The following is a 25,288-nucleotide window of genomic DNA, read 5'->3' as shown; positions in this document are numbered from 1 at the left end:
AATCTTTTTAGACAACTGGTCAACAAAAGTCTGCATCTCTTCTGCTGATAACGCTGCAGTGAGTTGAGTAAGTATAGCCAGACTCTTCTGCTCCAGAATAGGAAGTTCTTTGTGAATTCTCTCAGTTTTGTTCCACTTTTGAAAGAATATGGAATAAGGCTGCGTTTGACACGATGATCCTCAAAATTGAGAGAATTCACAAAGAACTTCCTATCCTGGAGCATAAGAGTCTGGCACGGCGCTAATTTGTACATGGGACTCTTCGAGGAGGCTTTTGTCTACTCGAATCGTCTTTTTCAGTGTCATGCTAGATGTTGGTATAGATTTATCGATTATATTTTTTGTATATGGGCGGGGCCGCGTTCGACCCTGGATCAATTCCTTATCGACTTGTCCCAATGCTGCAGGGAAATTAGACTTACAAATCATGTGAGTAGTGATCAGGTGACCTTTTTGGACACTGTGATCACCAAAAAGGGTAATGTGCTAATTTCTGATCTTTATGTGAAAAGTACAGACTGCAACTCCTTATTGCATTACAATAGTTTCCATCCCCCCCCCCCCCCCATGTTAAAGATGCAATCCCTAAAGGTCAGTTCACTAGACTGGACAAAATTGTAACTTGTCCAGAGAGTCCTAATGAACGACATAAGGACATGTCTTACAAAGTTCAACAAAGAGGATATCCCTTACAGGTATTAACACCTAATGTTAGATCAAAAAAGAAAAAATGTAACAACCAATTCCGCATCCCATTTGTTTCAACATACAATACTTGTAGTTCCCATGTTGGTAAGATCATTAGACGCCATTGGCATCTTTTAAGCAGTGCTTTTCCTAATATTCCAGAATTTAGATATCCCCCACTTCAATCTTTTAAACGGGCACCCACAATCAGGGATAAGGTTTTTTACCATTCCCCTGCGGGACAGATGCCCAACAGGAGAGTGGGTACTTACCCCTGTATGGGTTGTCACCTTTGTGGACATATTAATAAGGGCCCAGAATTTTACCATCCCACCAAAGGCACTAAGTATATGATCAGGGATTTTTTTACCTGTGAATCCAGCTTTGTATTTTACTATTTGAAATGCCCATGTGGCTTAGGTTACGTAGGCATGATTACACAAAAGGTCAGGGACAGGATTTGTTCCCATAAAAGTGCTATTCGTAATGGTGATATGAAGCAAGCAGTTTCATCTCATTTTACCCAGATGGGTCATAGTGTGTCACAACTGAAAGTACAGATCATTGATGGGGTATCAAGCTCATGGAGGGGGAAATATAGTAGGACCAATGACCTACTAAGGAGGGAGGCAGGGTGGATAAGGAGATTAGAGGTTTTGGGAAATGGAGGTCTCAATCGTGAATACGAACTAGGTTTCTGTAATTAAAATGTTTAGTCATATTTATGCTGTATGTTCTAATGTATGTTCTGCTCTTTTTGAGAGCTTTCGGTTTCCTGTATCTGCGGACCCTGGAGATACAAGTCTACTGACATCTAATTCGCCGCTGAGGTACTTGGTGAGATTGTTTATATTTATATGTGGGGTTACCATGGGGACGCCAAGCATGGGTCCGCCTGTTACTGCCGCTGATAGGGCAGTTTTATGTTTACATATGACGTGCGGATGGTTCCGCCCAGTGGGCGGCATTCAGTCACGTCTACAGTCTAAAGCGTACTTTGTATACGCATGACGCATGAGCGCACCCTGCGTGGCGCCGACGTGGTGACGTCACGCAGTATGTTGTCACATGTACCTACATCGGCGAATGGGAAGCCGGATAAGGCGTCTGCTGAGCGTGATGACGACACAGAGCCTCTGGTGAATGCCATAGCGGCTGCGCTTGCAGGTCAGAGACATGTTTTCACTCAGGTCCGCAGGATAATACAGGTAACTGATTGGCTGTTGGGGATTTTAATCTATTGGATGTTACTGAGGGTGGGCAGTATTTAAGTATACGTGCTTGACTCAGTGTTTGTGGTTGTAACAGCTTGAGAAAGGGCTGACACCTGAAACAGCGGGCTGTCGCTGTATTGCCACTGTTTTTAATGTCTTTATAATAAAGAGCTTTTCTACTTTGGATGTGCCAGCCTCCATCATCGTTCTGACTTCTGGATAGGATTCCTGGATGCGAGGATCCATTGAGGCTTGGGTACCCATCTCCCCAGCTAGGAGTGCCACTCTTTTTATTAGTGTACCTCCCAATTTTTATACAGTTCTTGTGAAAGCAGCCAAAGGGTTAACATTCTGTGTCTGGTGAGGCGTAGGACTGACAAATTTCTGTGTTGATTACTTGAGGATGAGGGAATATTAGACAGACTCTTCTCTCTAAAAACACACAGGGTGCATTTCTTTCTGTTTTCCTTGTGTCCTGTTCAAGAGTTCGGGTCCACTTTAAAGGTTATTATAATGCTGCTTATCTTTTAGAGCAGAGAGAAAGTTCAGAGTTCAGGTCTGCTTTAACATGGTCCTATGGACAAATACTCCCATCTCCCCAGTGGATCTTCGAAGCACCTTCAGTGTCTTTGTTGCATGTTACGCATTTCTGATTGCACTGTCAGAGCTTCTCACTGGTGCTCTTATTTGAACAATGAGAATATTTGAAAAAGCTTTTGCATTCTGAGAACTTTCATCCACTGTCATTGTGTGCAAAGCAAAGTGCATAGAAGAGGTCATGGATGGTGGGATAGTGCTTGGACCAGTACAACAGTATACCCACGCAGCTTGGGGTCAGAGCAGTGCTTTTCAGCGCTGCTAGATTTGGGCGCAGCTGGCGCAACCATAGACTATAATGGGAATCACATCTACAGCGGCGCTCAGTGAGTAACGTCGGCTCTGTCAGAAGACCAAGCCGAAGTTGCTTAAAAACACAATAATTCGCCCTTCAGCAATTGCTGGAAGCCGAATTATATCATTCCCCCACTATCCATGGTGGCCTGGAGGGGGAATAGTAATTAACACGGCCTGGACTTGTGGAGAAGCAGGATCAGCCATATACCGGCTGTATCCTCCGCCCAAGTCTCACGCGCCAATTTCAAATGTATGCCTTGGGGTGACCCAGAACCAATAGTAGTGTATAAAGGGCTAAAAGGGATTGAAAAGCCCTCCTACTAAAAAAGTGATTCTAAATATATTTCTGCCTTCTTAAAACAAAATATATTTGCAGTTATTCAGCTTTAATGTGGACCTGAACTCTTGCACAGGACACAAGGAAAACATAACAGAAATCCACCTTATAGGTATTTCAAGTTTTTAGCCTGTGTAAACCCCCTCATTTGTGCCTAATCACTAGTTGGAATTTGATCTCCCCTGTGTCATATGACTGCCTATGGCAAGTAAGCAGATAAGCCCATTTAAAAGTACAGGCTGTAAACAATATGTCTGCTTCCATGAATCAGGAAGTAGAAACTGTGCAGATTTATTCTAGGATTTGTATAGGCTGTAACAAAGAAATGTTTTTTGTTTAAAGATTATTATGCTGTTGTTTATCTTTTACAGCAGAAAGGAGTTTTGAGTTCTGGACCACTTTAAGTGAGCAAGTATGGTTTCCCATAATGCCTCACTCCTGAATATGCAAATTATCTCTTTATGCCCCTTAGAGCCAGGCACGCATCCAAAGCAGCTGGTGTATGGTGAGCCTATAGCATAACAGAGTAAAGTCTCATGTGAAAACACTGGCATAACATGCATAATGAAGCCTGTTTACATCCTTTAATGCAAATCTGAAGTGAGAAAATCACTTCAGGTTTAATACTTACCTAAGAAGAGGGAAGTCTCTGGATAGTATAGATAGTATAGAGCATTCCCACTCCCCCTTCCTGCACCACAGTACTCCGCCAGTCAGTAAAGCTGTTTCCCCAAACAGCTCTATAGAACTACTCATGTCCCCGAGTAGTTTCAAGAACGAGTGCATCACTACTGCACATGCACAAGTCCAAACGATGCACTCATCCTTGACACTACTTGGAGAAACAAGTGGTTCAAAAGAGCTGGTTTACCCAGCAGGTCAACCAACTTGACTGGTGGACAGCAGTAGAATGACAGACCAGACAGAGGGACAAGAAGGTACTTTACTATCCAGAGCCTTCCCTCTACTTTTAGCACTTTTAGCACTTTAGCACATTTTTTGGTAGTATGACATTTTGGATCATTTTCTTGTTTGCAGTTTCATTCTTTATTGATTTGCTAGTAGGCCTAAGCCCATTACAATAACAGGCTCTAGGTCTCCCTCACAACCCCCCTCTCCTCCCGCCCCTCACCGCCGCTGCAGCATGTCATCGCTTGCGCACCGCATGCGCACACGCCCGCCCCCCAGGCCTCGTCCTTCTCATGTCTGAACCGCCACCCATGTGCCTCGCATGCGTGGTAGTAAAAAGCACAGACACAGGGACCCAGAGGAGGATGCAGGGACACAGGGGGTTTATTATATAGGATGGTCATTAGGGTCGCAGTTTGTACAGGCGTGATTTTTTTCATTTTTTTGTGTTTTACTCTTTATAGATATATAATGATATTTTGTACCTTTACAACAGAAATTCAAGTACAAAAGGCTGTACCTCTCCAGGAATCATAAAACGGAATACTTTATTGGAGAAAACATATAAAAGCATACAGTAGTCACAAGGACAGCATCCCCACACAGCTGTTGTGTTTCCGACCCCACTGGGTCCTTGGTACCAGATGGTGCAGGGTATAGTCATTTTCTTTAGTCTGTGGTGAGTTGTATAATAATAGTGAGGTCACACATCAATTTATATATCATTTTTGATGGTGCTGGTTCTTTTTTATTATGTGTTGTGTGTAGCAGTAAAAATAAATCCTGAGGTTCACTCTGTGGTGTTGCAATTAAAGTGGGATTGTCAGCCACAAAATGAAATTCTATTTAAACACTGCACTGTGTTTATAATGCTGCCAAGAATCTCACCCTGCAGTGCAAGTGTAATATCCGAAGCAGCTGTGGCGAACAGCACCGCCGCCGCAGCTGCCTCCATGCGCCCATCCGTCCGCTCGGCGTCCAGGACGCTGAGGACGGAACGTTCTGTCAGCCAGGAGCTCGCCTTAGCGCGCGGGCGCGCGCACAGACGGGACCTTTATGCGGGGAGGAAGCCCGTCAGCTGACCTGCTGGTCGGCTGACGTCAGAGGAGTCCCACGGCGCCCAGGATTGGCTGATGTGGAGGGGCGTGCCGGTGGGATCTCCTCTGCTTCATAAGCCTCCGGGCTTCACTGTTGCCTCGTCTGTTGTTGTGAATACTTGCGTGTAAGCGCGCAGACCTTAGGTAGTTTCCTGGTGTTGATGCTACGGATTTCCCACCAAGCTTAGGAATTGCAGTCTTGTTATTGTTATTTTCTTAGACTAGTTTCGGGGTGTTGATGCCAAGGATTTCACACCCAGGCTAGGATATTGTTATTATATTGATCTCCTGTGTACGACTCTGGCTAGCACTCTGACTTTGAATCTGTTTTCTGATCTTGTACTTCTGCCCATCTGTCTACCTGTTGCTGAACCTCTGCCTGATTACCGATTACTCTCTTGTCTCACGATTCTATACCGATACGTATCTTCCTGTTGCTGAACCTCTGCCTGATTACTGATTACTCCCTTATCTCACGATTTTGTATTATACTTACCTCTCTGTTGCCGAACCTTGCCTGCCTGACCATTTTACTCACCAGTGGGCCCTCGCCACTAGGGATGGTCGGAATGCCAATTTCCGATTCCGCGGTAAATCCGCATTCCGTCATTTACCAATTACCGATTCCGCTTTCCGCTACCAATTTCCGCGTTCCAATGCGGAATTTCCGACGGAAATCGCGGAAATTCCGCCCGACTTTAACATCGATTTTCTCAAAAACTATAAGGTCTTTTTGAAAACTTTTTTTGCATCTTGTTCAGAAGATTCTGTTTAATAAACTGTGAAAATTTGGTGTTTCTAGGACTTAAGGGGGCATTTCTATTAAACGCTAAAGTCGGCGGATTTTTACTGTAATGTAAAATGCAGAAAATAGGCAGATGCAGATTTTCTGCATTTTACATTACAGTAAAAATTCGCCGAATTTAGCAGTTAATAACAAAGCCCCCTTAAGTCCTAGAAACACCATGTGAACAAGATGCAAAAAAAAGTTTTCAAAAAGACCTTATAGTTTTTAAGAAAATCAATGTTAAATGCGGGTGGAATTTCCGCGATTTCCGGCGGAAATTTCCGCGATTTCCGGCGGAAATCCGCCTACGGCACTTGCATTACCGATTTCCGCATTCCGATGCGGAAATGCAATTTCCGATCGAAATTTTGGTAATTGCATTTCCGCGGAATCCGAATGAGCATCCTTACTCGCCACTGGTGAGGTATTAGTTACACCAGCTCCTCTGGCGGAACAGTTCTTTTTAGCTGTAGTGCAGCCCCATTTACCTGCTCTTTTAGGGTATCTGTCGTTGTAGTATTATTGTATCCCCTAGGCTACAGTACTATCTGAGTCACCTGCTCCCCGGGAGATTCAGCCTCTTCGTTATTGTACTCTCCAGCCTGCTGGAGTTTGAACGCTAGTGCACGCATTGTGTACTGATAGTACCTCACCAGCCCCTCTGGTGAGGTCTCATCAAACTATTAAAAGTTACTGTTGCACCAAAACACTTACACTTTGCTAGGTGTCCAGAGGTTAGTCATACTTGTATTATTGGTGATTCTGCAGATCATTAATAATCAGGTATACGTCTGTATTGTTGGTGATACTGCAGATCATCAATAATCAGATACTCTCTGTGTGCTGACACCAACCGTTACAGAACAACAGACCATAAAGTATCATGGAGGCACTCTGCCAACGGGTCGACGTGTTAACTGTCACCGTTAATGAACTCATTAAAACGGTGGATGCTCAACAGACTCAGATTAACTAACTAGCTGAGTCAGTTAACCGTCTTTTAGATCCTAATACCCGAGTGTCTCCCCCCTCTGTAATCAAAACGAGTGTACCCCTACCAGAAAAATTCTCGGGGCATCGCTCGGACTTTAGTAATTTCAAGCATAGGTGCTTGTCTTATTTCGAATTACGACCTGTTTCCTCAGGCACTGAAGCTCAACGGGTCACGTTCATTAAGACTTTATTGTGTGGAGATTCCCAGTCATGGGCATATAGTCTCCCTACAGGGCATGAGGCCTTGGTCTCGGTGCAGGGGTTTTTTAAAGCCATGGCTGTAATTTATGACGACCCTGATTTGGCAGTGACATCTGAGAGGAAGTTAAAAACCCTCAGACAGGGTCAGGGTTCCGTTGAGATTTATGCGGCAGAGTTTCGGAGATGGGCAGTATCAGCCAGGTGGGGGCAGTACGCACCCTTGGACTGTTTCTTGTCCGGATTGTCTGACGCAGTGTCTGATCTAATGTTGGGTCATCTAGAACCCAAAACTCTGGATGAGGCCATTTCTTTGGCTATCAAGATTGAGTTCGTTACCAAAAACAAACTCGGGCCAAGCCCCCAAGAAAGTTCGCCTCATGTACTTTCTCAGCTCCTTCGCCTTCCTCTCCACCAGCTGACGAGCCAATGCAAAATGGGCAGGCTAAGCTCTCAGAGGTGGAGAAAAATTGAAGGCGAGCCGAGAAGTTATGCCTATACTGTGCCGATAAAGGGCATATGGTTTCAGCTTGTCCTAAAAAGGCGGAAAACGCTATCGCCTAGGAGTAGCCGGAGGTACTACCCTAGGCGATATTGCTATACCTCTAAGTAATAAACGTGTGTTGCTTCCTTGTACAATCTCCTGGGAGGGACAGGTTCACACTACTGAAGCTTTTGTAGATTCTGGATCTGCAGTTAATGTTATGTCGGCAAGCTTCGCCAAACAGTTTGGTTTTACCTTGCTTCCATTGGGGAAGCGGATTAAAATTACAGCGGTGGATGATTCTCCACTGCCTGTCACCATAACTCAGACCCCTGAATTGGTATGCCAGCTGGGAGCCCTGCATAGAGAACTAATACAGTTCCTGGTCTTAGAGATGTCCACATCCACGGTTATCTTAGGCATGCCTTGGTTAAAGAAGCATTCCCCAGACATTGACTGGCGTACCAGACAGCTGTTAAGCTGGTCTTCTTTCTGTCATGACCACTGTTTGAACCAGGTTCCAATTGCAGTAAATGAGCTCCAAGTATGTGGAACTGGTGAACAGGATCCAGAACCCTCTGGGGCACAGGTTGACTTGGATTGGGCGTCAGAGCTGGGTCCTTTTCAACAAGAAGTTCCTGAGGGTAAACCAGAGGGGATTCTTTTTGTTCCTCTCCACTTGAGATTCAAAGTTTTGGAGGCATTCCATGCCCATAAAAATGCGGGTCACCCGGGAGTGGCTTGCACCTTAGAATTATTAAATCGAAGTGTCTGGTGGCCCTCCGTCACTTCTGATTGTAAGGAGTTCGTGGGAAGTTGTGCTGTTTGTGCCAGGAGCAAAGCTTCTAGGCGAGCACCTGCCGGCACTTTACAGCCTCTTCCCGTGTCAGAGGAACCTTGGACCCATGTGTCCATGGACTTTGTGAGCGAACTGCCTCTCTCTGAGGGCAAAACGTTCATTTGGGTGGTAGTCGACCGGTTCAGTATGATGGCACACTTCATTCCCTTGAACGGACTCCCCTCTGCCCAGGAACTGGCAGAGCTGTTTATCCTCCACATCTTCAGGCTACATGGGATTCCTCAGGATGTGGTGTCAGATAGGGGAGTCCAGTTCACTTCGCGTTTCTGGAAGGCATTTTGTCAGCAATTGGGGATGAAGTTGTCATTTTCCTCCGGCTATCACCCACAGACCAATGGTCAGACCAAGAGGGTAAACCAGGCTCTAGAGCAATTCCTCAGGTGCTATGTGGCCGATGCCCAGACCGATTGGGTCAGATTTTTACCATATGCCGAATTTGCCCACAATAATTTGAGGTCTGCCTCATCAGGGTCCTCCCCGTTCCAGGTTGTTACGGGGAGATCACGCAAATTTTCACCCTTGCCAGTGGTAGCTTCACCTTTCCCTGCCCTAGAAAACTGGTCAGAGACTATGAGAGACATTTGGAATAAGGTGAAGCAAAATTTGAGAAAAGCTTTTTTGACCCAAAAAAGGCAAGCCGACAAGAGACGGTCGGTGGAATGGAAGTTCACACCGGGAGATTTGGTGTGGATTTCCACACTACACTTGTCCCTAAGGCAGCCCTCTGTAAAACTGGGTCCCAAGTTCATAGGGCCCTACCCTATTTTTAAGAAAATAAATAATGTTACCTACAAAGTGTCTCTTCCCCCCAGTTTCAGGGGTGGTAGGACATTCCATGTTTCGCTTTTAAAGCCTGCAGTGTATGTGGATGCCACTCCCCCCCCCTGTGGTGATCAATGGAGAACCGGAATACGAAATAGAAAAAAATTTGGATTCCCGGCGAGTATGTAGATCTGTACAGTATCTGGTCCACTGGCGAGGGTATGGTCCAGAAGAGAGGTCCTGGGTACCACTCTCTTGCATGCATGCAGAAGAGCTCAGGATGGAGTTTCATAGAATGCATCCTGATAGGCCGGGTGGTGCGTGTTCGGAGCCCACTCCTAGAAGGGGGGGTACTGTAATATCCGAGGCAGCTGCGGCGAACAGCACCGCCGCCGCAGCTGCCTCCATGCGCCCATCCGTCCGCTCGGTGTCCAGGACGCCGAGGACGGAACGGTCTGTCAGCCAGGAGCTCGCCTAAGCGCGCGGGCGCGCGCACAGACGGGACCTTTATGCGGGGAGGAAGCCCGTCAGCTGACCTGCTGGTCGGCTGACGTCAGAGGAGTCCTATGGCACCCAGGATTGGCTGATGCGGAGGGGCATGCCGGTGGGATCTCCTCTGCTTCATAAGCCTCCGGGCTTCACTGTTGCCTCGTCTGTTGTCGTGAATACTTGCGTGTGAGCGCAGATTCAAAGTCAGAGTGCTAGCCAGAGTCGTACACAGGAGATCAATAAAATAACAATATCCTGTTGCCGAACCTTGCCTGCCTGACCATTCTACTCACCAGTGGGCCCTCGCCACTGGTGAGGTATTAGTTACACCAGCTCCTCTGGCGGAACAGTTCTGTTTAGCTGTAGTGCAGCCCCATTTACCTGTTCTTTTAGGGTATCTGTCATTGTAGTATTATTGTATCCCCTAGGCTACAGTACTATCTGAGTCACCCGCTCCCCGGGAGATTCAGCCTCTTCGTTATTGTACTCTCCAGCCTGCTAGAGTTTGAACGCTAGTGCACGCATTGTGTACTGATAGTACCTCACCAGCCCCTCTGGTGAGGTCTCGTCAAACTATTAAAAGTTACTGTTGCACCCAAACACTTACACTTTGCTAGGTGTCCAGAGGTTAGTCATACTTGTATTATTGGTGATTCTGCAGATCATTAATAATCAGGTATACGTCTGTATTGTTGGTGATACTGCAGATCATCAATAATCAGACACTCTCTGTGTGCTGACACCAACCGTTACAGCAAGCTCTCCAATATATTCAGAAATCTCTCTGCTGTAATTATCTTATCTCAGTTACGCAGGTTCTATTCTCCCGCTGATGCAGGAGACAGAGAGGGGGGGGGGGAAGCTTGTCATCTCCCCTCCCACATTCCTGCTCCTCTCTACACTGCAGTGTGACAGGCTTGGCTGAAATCTGATCCTTTGCTCACACTGGTTAGAAAGCAAGCCAGAATGACAAAGCAGATTGGAGGAGAACTAAGGGAAGAAATGACATCAGGATTTAGCTTCAGACTATGGGAAAAAGACTGCCAGGAACAGAATTCTCTTAATTTACTATATGAAATTCACCGAAATTAAAATGTGGACAGTACAGTACTCAATGCTTGTGATAAGGTTTTACTGCAGGAAAGTTCAAAGGGTCATTTGTTCTGCTTTGTTTTATAGCTTAAAATATAACTGAAAATAAAAATATTAGACTCTTTTCTTTGGTACTAATGTTCTATTTATTATCCATACTACACATACAATTCATTAATAATTTTGTTTACACTTCAGGTTTTCTTTAAGTTGCGTTATAACATATACCTAACGCATCCAAAAACAAGATTTGCAACGGCCTGCGACGAAATGCACACAAAGAAGCAACTGATCAACGTGCATCTTCATCAACTGATGTTTTATGCATCAACATGTGCGCTTTTTTTTAGCAACGCACTACATGTTTTGCGTTGCAAAAATGGAATTCCTTGCATTGCATTGCATTGCAACTGATATGGTGTAAACTGTTCCTAGACTTTGAATTGCACTTCAAGGCCTGTCAGACAAATAGATGGAGACAGGTTACACATGCAAAATGAAGAAACCATATCAATATCATACAGTGCATACCTCATAATACAATTATGAAACAATATCCTAAAATGTCTTGTGAGCTGCACTTGACACGACTTCTGGTTGACAGACCTGGCATTTCTGATGTTTCTAATATGCTAAACTTTCCCCTCTCTGTCACAAGACGAGGAGTGCTCATAGTTTTCTTTGCTGCATTCCAACACACGTCATCACCAGACACAAGCAGTTCTGAGAATGGCAGTGACAAACTCTGATGATCCTGGTGTGATTGATAACAATCTCAGAAATGTTACGGTTAAGATTCTCATTTGGTTGGAAAAGGTAGTTTTGTTGAGTATTATTGAGTTTATACTCTTGAAGATAATGGGGACAATTCAATGGTGGTATGGAGAAAACTGTTCTAGAGTAGTTTGCCAAAAAGAGAAAAGTGTATTGAATAGGAAAAATGGTATACAGCAATACCCATTCGAATGTATAGGATAGAATAGTACCAGAAAAGAAAGCTAATACCCTTATGTTCAAACGACATCCCCAGGGCTGGATATTTGGAAAGGGCACAAAGGCCATTGCCTTGGGTGCTGAGAAAGCAGAAGGGCAAAAGGGCGGTAGGGTGTGGTGAGAGATAAGAAGCCACAAGTCATAATAAATCATCGCTCCTGCTCCAAAGTCCGAAGACACCCTGCACACACAGCCTGAATTCCAGAGCTCCATGCATCTCCCTTACTTCCTGGTGTGTGAAGGGACCAGGGCCGGCCCGGTTCTCTCATGAAGCAAGGTGAAACATTTGCATCAGGTGCAGAGATTTCAGGGGCAGCATTTTTGTACTGTGTGTAGCTTCCTGAGGAGGAATGAGTGGCTGAGGATGTGCAGTTTTTTTGTCACAAACTCACAGGCAGCCAGTGTGCTATTGTGTTGAGCTGCAGCATGTCATGTGAGAACATTAAATAAAAGAGTAAATTGTCAGGTGCTGTGTGATCATTCCAAATCAGGGGTTGGGGGTGCATCCTCACAAGTTTGCCTCAGGCAGCAAAAAGTCTAGAACCATCCCTGCATGAGACAGAGCTATCTCCTGATGATCCAGGAACATACAAGCATCAGTTTACAGCGAGGGTTGTAGAGAAGAATGTCTGATCCAGTAAGGTTTACATTCATGGGTATATTACCTCCACTTTCCAACTCAAGCTGAGCTGAATAGTATAGGTGGACGGTCAGACTCTGCTAAAGGAAACTTAGTCATAAAAAAAAAAAAAAGTTTAACTTACCTTGGACTTTTACTGGCCCCCTGCAGCCGCCCTGTACCTTTGTCATGACAAACCGATGCTCCAGTCCTCCACAGCGACCCAGTTTCATTTCCGGTGACTCAGCAAGTTGATGGTCACTGCGCCTGGAGTGTCCTGCACATGCGCAGTACGAGAAATCTCGTATCACCGGAAACAAAACCGGGTCGCTGCGGGGGACCGGAGTATTGGTTTGTCATGGCGCGGGCACAGGGTAGCTGCAGGGGGCTGGTAGAAGCCACAGGTAAGTTAGGCCTCTTGCACACTACATGCGATTCCGATTTTTTATACGATCTGATTCTTGATTCCGAAATAAAAAAAAGTACTGCACGCTGCTATGTTTTTTAATCGGAATCAAAAATTGGATCATATAAAAAATCTGAATCGCATGTAGTGTGCAAGAGGCCTCAAACTTTTTTTTGTATGACTTTAGGTGTCCTTTAATGGATTGAGCCATTCCTTATGGAAATTTATGGCAGTCCCTTCTAAGCTACATCTTAACCTCTTGCTGGCTCATTTTAAAGGTAGCAGTACTACAGTAGAGTATTTGTACCGTGTTAGCCAGCCATCAGAAGAAAAAAAAATCAGTAGAAGAATAAAGTCTGAAGAATGCTTAGCAATAAAAGCAGTATTTCAATATGCATGGTTGCATCTTTTTTTCATCAATAGCCTGGCTAAATTCCAGTCTGTTATCAGGTCAGGAGCAGTTTTGGCTACTAGATTGTAACAAAACAGACCATATTTAGAGGTAAGCAGAAGACACATTATGTATTAATTTATTTAGAAAACAGAAAAGAAACTGCTTGCTGAAAATAACCTACACAGTATTTCAGCCCCATATGGAGGGTAATGTGTTACACTTTTCTTTTCAGCCAATTGTTGCCTTTTGATAGCTGAGCAACAGGTATCTGATTACAGGAGAGCAGAGAGGGAGATGAATGCTACTCTGCTACTTCACTACTTATGCCTGGTACACACCATGCAATTTCCCATCATTGATTATTTCTGACAGGCCCGGTCTGATTTCCGGTTTTCCAGAGAAATTCTCTGATCTAATTTGTATAGAAGTGATCGGAAAATCGATTTAACCCATCTATCTGATGGGAAATTGCATGGTGTGTAACAAGCATTAGAGACTCACTGCTGTGACAGGAAATACAATTATTTTTCAGCTGAGAGAAAATATACACACATATACATGAGTCACTAAAACAGGCGTTTCCTCCTGTAAACCAGTAATCCCTAATAAGGGTGATGGACAGAATGCTTTTGGGGGGTAGGGAAGAGGGGGAGGTTGGTGGCAGCAGGCCTTGGGTGCTGGAAAGTACAAATCCAAAGTCTAAGGGGGTCAGTTCGGGAGACCTTGGGGGCCATTCAACTGGCCCACGATGACCAATCCACTTTCCAGGAAACTGTTCATCTAGGAATGCATGGACCTGACACCCATAATGTGGTGGTGCACAATCTTGCTAGAAAAACTCAGAGAATGTGTCAGCTTCAGTGCATAAAGAGGGAAACACATCATCATGTAGCAATTTCACATATCCAGTGGCCGTGAGGTTTCCATTGATGAGGTTTCCTTAGACTTTTATCTTTGGGGTCATCTGAAGGCAATTGTCTATGCTGTGAAGATACGAGATGTGCAGCACCCGAAACTACGGATACTGGTAGCCTGTGCTGGCATTTCTCCTGAGGTGTTGCTATCAGTGTGTGAAGAATGGGAGAAGAGGGTTGCATTGGCAATCCAACACAATGGGCAGCACATTGAACACATTTTATAAGTGGTCAGAAACTTGTAAATAACTCATGAAAGAATAAAGTTACATTAAAACCAAGCACACCATAGTTTTTCTTGTGAAATTCCCAATAAGTTTGAAGTGTCACATGACCCTCTTCCTATTAATAAAACAAAAGTTGGATTCAAAATGGCCAACTTCAAAATGGCAGCCATGGTCACCACCCATCTTGAATAGTTTCCCCCCTCACATATACTAATGTGCCACAAACAGGAAGTTAATATCACCAACCATTCCCATTCTATTAAGGTGTATCCATATAAATGGCCCACCCTGTATATTAGAATACAGTCAGTTCGGGTCAAAGAGTTCACTTCCTGATTGTCTTCAGGAAGAACAGCACAAACCACCACAAAAAAACGCTTAGAAAAGCGTTTGTTAAAAATGGCAATCACTGAGAACATGCAGGGAAAAGCGCTTGAGGCCCTGTTTACATCTGAAAATAGCAAAACGAAAGCGCTTAGTGTTTCCATTTTGCGCAAGTGATTTCACTGCGATTATTGCGGTAAAAATCACTGGACACTTCTGCAATTTCAGAGCGATTACGGTCAGCGCTTATAAGCACTGTACTGTGAATATGTTTGCGATTGGCGCTAATCGCAAAATGCCTGCGATCGACGCCAATCACGGCAGTAAGAACAATGCCATAAGGTAACAAAGCACTAGCACTTTTGCGATTAGTGGGAATTGCCCAGTTATGAACCAATGAGACACATAGAGATTGTAATCCTGGGCATCTTTTACAACAAGCTGATAACTTCCAGTAAGTTTCCTAAAAAAGATATAGCAACTTTAGTCTGATGCTGGAAAATAAAAATTATTATCATTATTATTGATTTATAAGGTGCCAACATGTTCCGTGGTGCTGTACAGAGTAAGAAACAAACATAATACATATAGTACATAATACAGATAATATTATTGTAATACCTTTGCGGCAGAATGCCGAGACCCAGGCTGCAGCTCGGCTTTCCGGGTCCCGGCGAGTCGCTGACGTCACTGGAGCGTAGGACGGCACTCAGCTCCCATTGGATAGGCGGAGGATGCGTTCTCAGTACATGCTCCGACGATGTAAACAGTAACCACATGTGTGTTGCATGCCAGCTGATCAGCTGACACGCTAGGCTTCTATTGGTTGTTTTCGATTCTGTTTGTTTGTGATTGGTTAGTCCTTGTATTTAAGCATGGTGAGCGCCCCCAGTCATCACCCGTGATAGCATTTAGCTTTAGCTAGTTGCTGGGTATGCGCTCACAAAACTATTGATTCCTGTTGCCGACTCTGCCTTGTATCCTGACCATGTTAAGCTCCGATTGATTCCTGTTGCCGACTGTGCCTTGTATCTTTTTTTTTCATTCAAAAAGGTTTTTATTGGGTTCATTATACATGTCTATCACATCTGACACAGTGAAATGAGCAAATATGAAAATTTCACAATATCAAATCAAACATTAGAGATTATGTTATCTTTGAAAAAGGCATAACTCAAATTTACTTACATTTGGTATCTAAGGCTTACATCCCGTCCACTGTATCATAGATGAATATACCAACCCGTTTTCTCTCTGCCTTGTATCTTGACCACGTTTAGCCTCCGAGTGATTCCTGTTGCCGACTACTGCCTTGTATCCTGACTATGCATTCTCTACTGGATTACCTGTTGCCGACTCTGCTATTGTACCTGGACTACGTCTACTAGTGTTGGGCGAACAGTGTTCGCCACTGTTCGGGTTCTGCAGAACATCACCCTGTTCGGGTGATGTTCGAGTTCGGCCGAACACCTGATGGTGTTTGGCCAAACCGTTCGGCCACATGGCCGAACTAAGAGCGCATGGCCGAACGTTCCCCGAACGTTCGGCTAGCGCTGTGATTGGCCGAACGGGTCACGTGGTTCGGACCCGAACGCGCTCTGATTGGCCGAACTGTCACGTGGTTCGGGTAAATAAATACCCGAACCACGTCATATCTCCGCCATTTGTCTGTGGGTTTAGCTTTGGGTAGGCAGGCAGGGTAGTTCGTGCTCCAGCCACGCTAGCCAGGGTCCCCCCAGTCATTGTGTGTCGCTGCTGGGAACAGTAGTACACCGCTCGCTCAGCCACACTATATAGCATTCTGTTTACTGCCACTCTGTGTACCTCGCTCAGCCACACTATATAGCATTCTGTTTACTGCCACTCTGTGTCTGCTGGGAATAGTAGTACACCGCTCGCTCAGCCACACTATATAGCATTCTGTTTACTGCCACTCTGTGTACCTCGCTCAGCCACACTATATAGCATTCTGTTTACTGCTACTCTGTGTCTGCTGGGAATAGTAGTACACCGCTCGCTCAGCCACACTATATAGCATTCTGTTTACTGCCACTCTGTGCACCTCGCTCAGCCACACTATATAGCATTCTGTTTACTGCCACTCTGTGTCTGCTGGGAATAGTAGTACACCGCTCACCCGCCACTGTATAGCATTGTGCTCTGTGTCGCTGCTGGGAATAGTGGTACACCGCTCACCCGCCACTGTATAGCATTGTGCTCTGTGTCGCTGCTGGGAATAGGGGTACACCGCTCAGCCACACTATATAGCATTCTGTTTACTGTTCTGTGTCTGCTGGGAATAGTAGTACACCGCTCGCTCAGCCACACTATATAGCATTCTGTTTACTGCCACTCTGTGTACCTCGCTCAGCCACACTATATAGCATTGTGTTTACTGCCACTCTGTGTCTGCTGGGAACAGTAGTACACCGCTCACCCGCCACTGTATAGCATTGTGCTCTGTGTCGCTGCTGGGAATAGTAGTACACCGCTCACCCACACTACATAGCATTCTGTTTACTGCCACTCTGTGTCTGCTGGGAATAGTAGTACACCGCTCGCTCAGCCACACTATATAGCATTCTGTTTACTGCCCCTCTGTGTACCTCGCTCAGCCACACTATATAGCATTCTGTTTACTGCCACTCTGTGTCTGCTGGGAATAGTAGTACACCGCTCGCTCAGCCACACTATATAGCATTCTGTTTACTGCCACTCTGTGCACCTCGCTCAGCCACACTATATAGCATTCTGTTTACTGCCACTCTGTGTCTGCTTGGAATAGTAGTACACCGCTCACCCGCCACTGTATAGCATTGTGCTCTGTGTCGCTGCTGGGAATAGTGGTACACCGCTCACCCGCCACTGTATAGCATTGTGCTCTGTGTCGCTGCTGGGAATAGTGGTACACCGCTCAGCCACACTATATAGCATTCTGTTTACTGCCACTCTGTGTACCTCGCTCAGCCACACTATATAGCATTCTGTTTACTGCCACTCTGTGTCTGCTGGGAATAGTAGTACACCGCTCACCCGCCACTGTATAGCATTGTGCTCTGTGTCGCTGCTGGGAATAGTGGTACACCGCTCACCCACCACTGTATAGCATTGTGCTCTGTGTCGCTGCTGGGAATAGGGGTACACCGCTCAGCCACACTATATAGCATTCTGTTTACTGTTCTGTGTCTGCTGGGAATAGTAGTACACCGCTCGCTCAGCCACACTATATAGCATTCTGTTTACTGCCACTCTGTGTACCTCGCTCAGCCACACTATATAGCATTGTGTTTACTGCCACTCTGTGTCTGCTGGGAACAGTAGTACACCGCTCACCCGCCACTGTATAGCATTGTGCTCTGTGTCGCTGCTGGGAATAGTAGTACACCGCTCACCCACACTACATAGCATTCTGTTTACTGCCACTCTGTGTTTCTGCTGGGAACAGTAGTACACCGCTCACCCTGTATAGCATTGTGCTCTGTGTTGCTGCTGGGAATAGTAGTACACCGCTCGCTCAGCCACACTATATAGCATTGTGTTTACTGCCACTCTGTGTCTGCTGGGAACAGTAGTACACCGCTCGCTCAGCCACACTATATAGCATTGTGTTTACTGCCACTCTGTGTACACCGCTCACCCAGCACACTATATAGCATTGTGTACTCTGCCAGTCAGTGTGTATATTGCTGGGATCAGTAATACTCCACTCAACGTCAACCACTATATGAGCTCACCATGAGTTCCTCAGAGACCTCCGCTGTGAGCAGCACTCCCAACAACAGCAACAGCCAACTAGTGTTGGGCGAACACCTGGATGTTCGGGTTCGGGAAAGTTCGCCGAACATGGCCGCAATGTTCGGCATGTTCGGGCCGAACCCCGAACTCCCCGAACATCCCGCTTTTGGGGGCCCTATGGGGTCGCAGGCATAAGGGGGGAGCATGCCCCGATCGCGGGGGGGGTCGGAAATTCCCCCCACCCCCTCCGCTAGCGCTCCCCCCTCTGCCCGCTTCCCCATTCAAAAGTTAGGAAGTGAAACTGTACCTGTGCGGCCGGTAGTGGGTGACTGGCAGTGGGCGGCACTATGGAGAGACTGAGGAGGAGGAGGAGTCCGGAGAGTGACGCGTTGAGGGAGGCCGGGCAGCGGGCGGATCAGCAGTAGTACCGTACTACTGCTGATCCGCCCACTGCCCGGCCTCCCTCAACGCGTCACTCTCCGGACTCCTCCTCCTCCTCAGTCTCTCCATAGTGCCGCCCACTGCCAGTCACCCACTACCGGCCGCACAGGTACAGTTTCACTTCCTAACTTTTGAATGGGGAAGCGGGCAGAGGGGGGAGCGCTAGCGGAGGGGGTGGGGGGAATTTCCGACCCCCCCCCGCGATCGGGGCATGCTCCCCCCTTATGCCTGCGACCCCATAGGGGGCCAGTATTCGGGCGAACAGGGCCCTGTTCGTGCCGAACAGGGGCCCTGTTCGGCCAGGCAATGAGCCGTTCGGGCGAACCCGAACAGTTTGGCCGAACACCACCAGGTGTTCGGCCGAACGCGAACATCACCCGAACAGGGTGATGTTCTGCAGAACCCGAACAGTGGCGAACACTGTTCGCCCAACACTACAGCCAACGCCCCACGCAAGCTATAACATCCACCCCAGCAGCCAGTGGTCAGCAGCAGCAGCCCTCCCCGGAGGAGAACGTTGTGTCCATCGGTCCGGCGCCAGAGCGATTATTGAGGGCTGCCATTGAGGAGATGATGGGGCCTGATGTGGAGGAGGAGGTCGGGCTCAGGCCAGCATCCCAAGTTAATGTTGAGGACGATGAGGGGTCTGTGTCTGGGGATGTTGGGGTGGCAGAGGTGGTGGGTGGGTCAGACTCAGGAGAAGAGTTGTATGATGAGGATGATGATCGGGACCATCTGTATGTGCCTCAGAGTCCGACCCCGGAAAACATGTTGTATCGTGTGTTTAGGTACTAAAATCTGCATTCCCACTTCCCAGTACTGCCCGGGTCCACAGATCCATATAATTTTTTGGGCAGCACTATCAAACTGTGGTACTATGAGTGAGTTGCCATGGTCCTTCTGTGCTGTCACACTCACCGTCTGTTTGCAGATGGATTGTTCAACACAGCTACGCCATCTGACATGTAGTCCTTGACCATCTTCTCCAGGCGATTGGTGTTGGAGGACGTGGAACAGCCCGATTGCTGTTCTGTGGGCTGCTGCATGGGTGTCAGAAAATGTTCCCACTCCAAGGACACTGCCAATACCATTCCCTTTTGGGCACTAGCAGCAGCTTGTGTTCTTTGCTGCCCTCCTGGTCCTCCTGGGTTTGCTGAAGTCAGTCTGTCGGCGTACAACTGGCTAGAGAAGGAGGAGGATGTCAATCTCCTCTCTAAAGTCTCCATCCTCAAGGGCCTGCTGGAATTGTTCCATTTTTGACCTGTCTGACACTTTCTTCAATCAGTTTTTTAACATTGTGTTTGTATAAACTGGGTATAAACCCAGTAATTGGTGTTGTCCAGAATAATGAATAATAATGAATAGTGAATAATGCGCGGGCCGCGTTCAATGCAGTCTAGCATGAATTGAGCCATGTGTGCCAGAGAGTCCTGCCAGACTCCTCTGTCTTCATGTTCTTGTGAGCGTTGTGATTGTTGTGATGCACCATATTCGTCACCAGCATCACTTTCTTCCTCTTCTGCTGTCCATTCCCGCTAAATTGTGGAAGTCCAACGTGCACCGCTCTGTCCCTCGGCAGTGGGGGCATCCAATTCCTGCTCCAACTCCAGCTGTTCCTGGTCCTGTTCTTTGTCATAGCTGGGACCAGCGTTTCCTGAGGCAGGTTGCCTGATGTTGGTATCATCACGCTGATCGTTTTCATCTTCAGATTCCCCCACTTGCATCATGCCAGCGGTTTCCATCTTCAACATTGATTTCTTCAGTAAACACAGCAGTGGTATTGTAATGCTGACTGTAGAGTTGTCACTGCTCAGTCACAAGCAACGTGGATTGCTCAAAATTTTGGAGGACTTGGCAGAGATCCAACATGGTGGCCCAATCAGATCCACAGAAGCTTGGTAGCTAGCTGCTGAAATGCGCCTGGGCACTGCGCAAAAGCGTGCTAGCATGTGCAGTGTAGAATTCCAGCGCGTAGGGAGGGACATCACCCAGCGAGCGATGGTGCGCTAGATTGAAGCGCTCCTGCATCTCTTGGTGAGTCCTTCAGAAGCGGTACTGGACTTTAAAAAATGTTTTTTTTTTCCTTCAACAGAAGATCTGCCACGTTGGAGTGAGGAGGACGCCGCCGACCCCGACACCAAGCTGAACCCCGGCGAACTCCAAGCAGAGGATCTTCAGGAACCCTCAAGGCTTTGAGCAAGCTGAGGAGGATCAGCAGTCCCGACGAGACCTCTCCTCATATGTGACTGTGTGCAGTGGAGTAGAGCTCCCCAGAACAACCTCTCACTTGTCACTTTGTCACTGGTCACTTTGTCACTTTGTCATTTTGTCACTTTTTCACTTGTCACTTTGTCACTTTGTCACTTGTCACTTTGTCACTTGTCACTTGTCACTTTGTCACTTGTCACTTGTCACTTTGTCATTTTGTCACTTTGTCAGTCACTTTGTCACTTTGTCACTGGTCACTTTGTCACTTTTCACATTGTCACTTTTCACTTTGTCACTTGTCACTTGGTCACTTGGTCACTTGTCCAGATGATCTCGGTACACCTCCTGCGATTCAAATTCCTGCACACATTGCTCTGGGATTTGGGTGTGATGAATGATGCATCTAACTGGCCATTGGAGGCAATTAAGGCCTTCAAAACATTGAAAGCAGCTTTCTGTTCCGCCCCCATTTTGCGTCATGTTGAGTTGTTGACGTCATGTTCATCCTCGGCCTCGCCTTGCATTTCAGTGCGAGGTGCATTTTCCACAGAAAAAGGTTGTGAATCCGGGCACAACATTTGTGGCTGTTCCATTGACCTTTCACAGGTAGAAGATTGTGGGGGTGGGAATAGCTCCTCCGAATAGCCCATTGTGTCCTGAAAACTACTCATTGCATTGCTTTGCGCACACATTTTTTTTGTCCTCATGCAAGGCCTGAGTTGCGCCTGAAAGCGTGGCCTTCTCCTCCTGCGCCTCCTCCTGTTCCATCACGTGTGCTGCTGCTGGTGCTGGGTTAGCGTTACCGGTCCCTTTTTCCTGGAACCTCTTCTCTGTATTACATTTATGACTGCATGGCGACAAAAAGCATGTTACCTGTGCAAAGAAACATGACATTTTCCACATTTAAAAGACAGTTTTTCCTTTGAAACTTTACAATCAATTTTCTCAAAAACTATAAGCTCTTTTTCAAATATTTTTTTCCCTCTTGTACCCACTCCCAAGGTGTAGATACCCTGCAAATTTGGGGTATGTAGCATGTAAGGAAGCTTTACAAAGCACGAAAGTTCGGGTCCCCATTGACTTCCATTATGTTCGGAGTTCGGCGCGAACACCCGAACATCGCGGCGATGTTCGGCGAACGTTCGCGAACCCGAACATCTAGGTGTTCGCCCAACATTAACGTCTACTAGCTACCTGGATTGACCTCTTCTTGGACATGGACTTGCATGAATGCTGCCTGGACCGACATCGGCTTGTCTAAAGATTACGCTATCTCTGGAAGTGTCCCGGAATGTCTTGCTACTCTGGAATACCTGCCTCTGCAGTCATCTGGTTTATTCTTCTGGAGTTCTTCATCCTACAGGCCTCAGGTGACTATCATACATATACTTGTGAATACTGTGTCCATTGCATTGCTAGAGTTTATAGGCTCTGTTTGGTAGATTGCTATCTGTCAGTCTGTATGCTACGTCTACCTGCAGGGTTATTGTAGTATTGTGTTAGGTAGGAGTTTGCACAGGTGTTACGGGGTGGGCTATAGGTCAGTCATATGGGCATTACAGCCTGACCTACAGTCATTGACCAGACAGGCCTGACAATTATACACTAAATATAGACACTGACACAGAATACAGGATTGTTAGACAGAGTAATTACAGTGATAAAAGTAACATGATGAATAAAATGTAATACAGTTTCCAAGACACAAGAGGGTGAGAGAGCCCTGCCCTTGTAGGCTTACAAAATAAAAGAATAGGGGGGAAACAGAAGTTGGGGTAGTATATAATAGGCATGCCTAGCAGCAGTGTGTTTTTAGGCTATCTAGTAAGAAATAGTACACTTGACAATAGGGGCATTGCTAGCCCCAGAGATTGGTGGCACGTGCCACTGATTTATTCTGGGGTGCCCCGAATGTCCCTCAGGCAGAGTCAGCTGTTGTATCTCAATGGCGGGCATGCTGGGAGCTGTGGTGCATCAATCTGGAGTATGCTGGATGCTGCCGTGCCTCTATGTGGGCATACTGGGTGCTTTGGTACCATGCTGGGTGCTGTGATGTCTTTATGGGGGCATGGAGAGAGCTGTGGGTCTTTTATGGGGGAATTCTGGGAGTTGTGGTGCCTTAATGGGAGGCCCGTGGGAGCATATGAGGGGTTCCACTAGAAGGTCAGGGAATTCAATGGGGGGACTGCCAGATAACCTGGTGGCAGGCCAGCCCACCCAACAGAAAGCCAGACTTGTCGGCACAAAAGCCAGGTAATTCTGCCTAGTTATGTTTAACCACTTCACAACTGAGGGGTTTTACCCCCTGACCACCAGAGCAATTTTCTCCTTTCAGCGCTCCATCCATTCATTCGCCTATAACTTTATCATTACTTATTACAATGAAATGAACTATATCTTGTTTTTTTCACCACCAATTAGGCTTTCTTTAGGTGGGACATTATGCCAAGAATTATTTTATTCTAAATGTGTTTTAATGGGAAAATAGGAAAACATTTGGAAGAAAAAACATTATTTTTCAGTTTTCCGCCATTATAGTTTTTAAATAATGCATGCTACTGTAATTAAAATCCATGTAACTTATATGCCCATTTGTCCCAGTTATTACACCATTTAAATTATGTCCCTATCACAATGTTTGGGGCCAATATTTTATTTGCAAATAAAGGTGCATTTTTTTTCAGTTTTGCATCTATCCCTAATTACAAGCCCATAATTTATAAAGTAACAGTGTTATACCCTCTTGATATAAATATTTAAAGATTTCAATCCCTAAGGTAACTATTTAAGTTTTTTTTTTATTGTAATTTTTTTAATTTATTTTAATATTTCAAAAATAAAATATTGATAACAATTGGGGAGTGTGGGAGTTAATTAGTTAAAATTAATAGTAAAAATAATTTATTTGTATGGGAAAAAAATGTTTGGGTGTAGTATTACTTTTTGGCCACAAGATGGCCACATTTTTTTTAGGCGTCCTGCAAGCGTCGGAAGGACGCTTGCAGGAAGGGAGGCTGGGAAACTGAGTTTTTTTCACAATGATCGGCTGCTTCTAGTAGAAGCATGCTGATCATTGCGGGGGCAGAGATCAACGAACGGGAATGGATTTTCCCGTTCATTGATCTCCGGGCGAGCGGGCAGCAGCGTGCACGATCGCGGGAGTGTGAGCGGGAGCGCGGACAGCGGCGGACAGCGGCGATAGCGGCGGGGGGTGCGTATATCTACGCTCCGGGCGGGAAAGTGAAGTCCAAAGGAGCGTAGATATACTGTACCCTGGCGGCGAAGTAGTTAAGGACCTATTTATGTGATATGCTGCATTTTTTCTGTATTAATGGAGAGGGAGCTTCATCCAACATTTTGCTGGGCTGGCCTACTTAGACCGCTGTTAAAGAAACACTGAAGCGGAAAAAAAATTATGATATAATGATTTGTATGTGTAGTACAGCTAAGAAATAAAGCAGAGACATAAGTCTAAAGGTGCCCATACACTCGTCAGATTGGCAACAGATAGATAAGAAATGCATCTGATGATCTATCTGATGCGTTTTTAGAACATTTTTTACCAGGATAGAATTCCAATAGATTTCAGTTTGAAATTTATTGAAATTCGATCTGATGGCATTTTTTTGCCATCAGATTTCCATTAAGGCCAATGCAAAATGATAAGCAATCTCATCAGATCGACCTAAATTTTCCACCCTGCCAGTTCGATGGAAATCCATCGAAATCGATCGAAATCGGCCATCGATCGGTCGATTGGCCAACCGATTTGCAATCGATCGATCGATCGGGATCGACTGGTCGGCCACAAAATTGGCTGAGTGTATGGGCCCCTTTACAGTTGTTTCCAGCACAGGAACAGTTAAGGAACTCCAATTGTTATCTATGCAAATAGCCGTTGAGTTCTAGGACTATGAAAGTGGCAGAGAGCTCTGACTTCTGATTAGGTTATCTCAACTGTAATGTGTTTTTCTTTTGCAGAGAGCAGTTCAGGACAGGTCAAAAGTTCACTGCCTGTTCTGTAAAAACATTTAGAATGCTGAGTGGTGTGTAAATTGCACATATTAGAGAATGATGCAATGTTAAAAAAAAAAAAAAAAAAAAGCTGTTTAACTGAAAATAAAAATAAAAATTACCCCTACTACACAAACCATTCATGATATCATCATTTTTTTTTTTGCTTCAGTGTCTCTTTAAATTCATGTAAATTTGGCTCCACCCATGG

Source organism: Hyperolius riggenbachi, chromosome 10 (genome assembly GCF_040937935.1).
Source record: "Hyperolius riggenbachi isolate aHypRig1 chromosome 10, aHypRig1.pri, whole genome shotgun sequence".
NCBI classification, from domain to species: Eukaryota; Metazoa; Chordata; class Amphibia; order Anura; family Hyperoliidae; genus Hyperolius; species Hyperolius riggenbachi.
Note: the sequence above shows the minus strand (reverse complement) of the source record.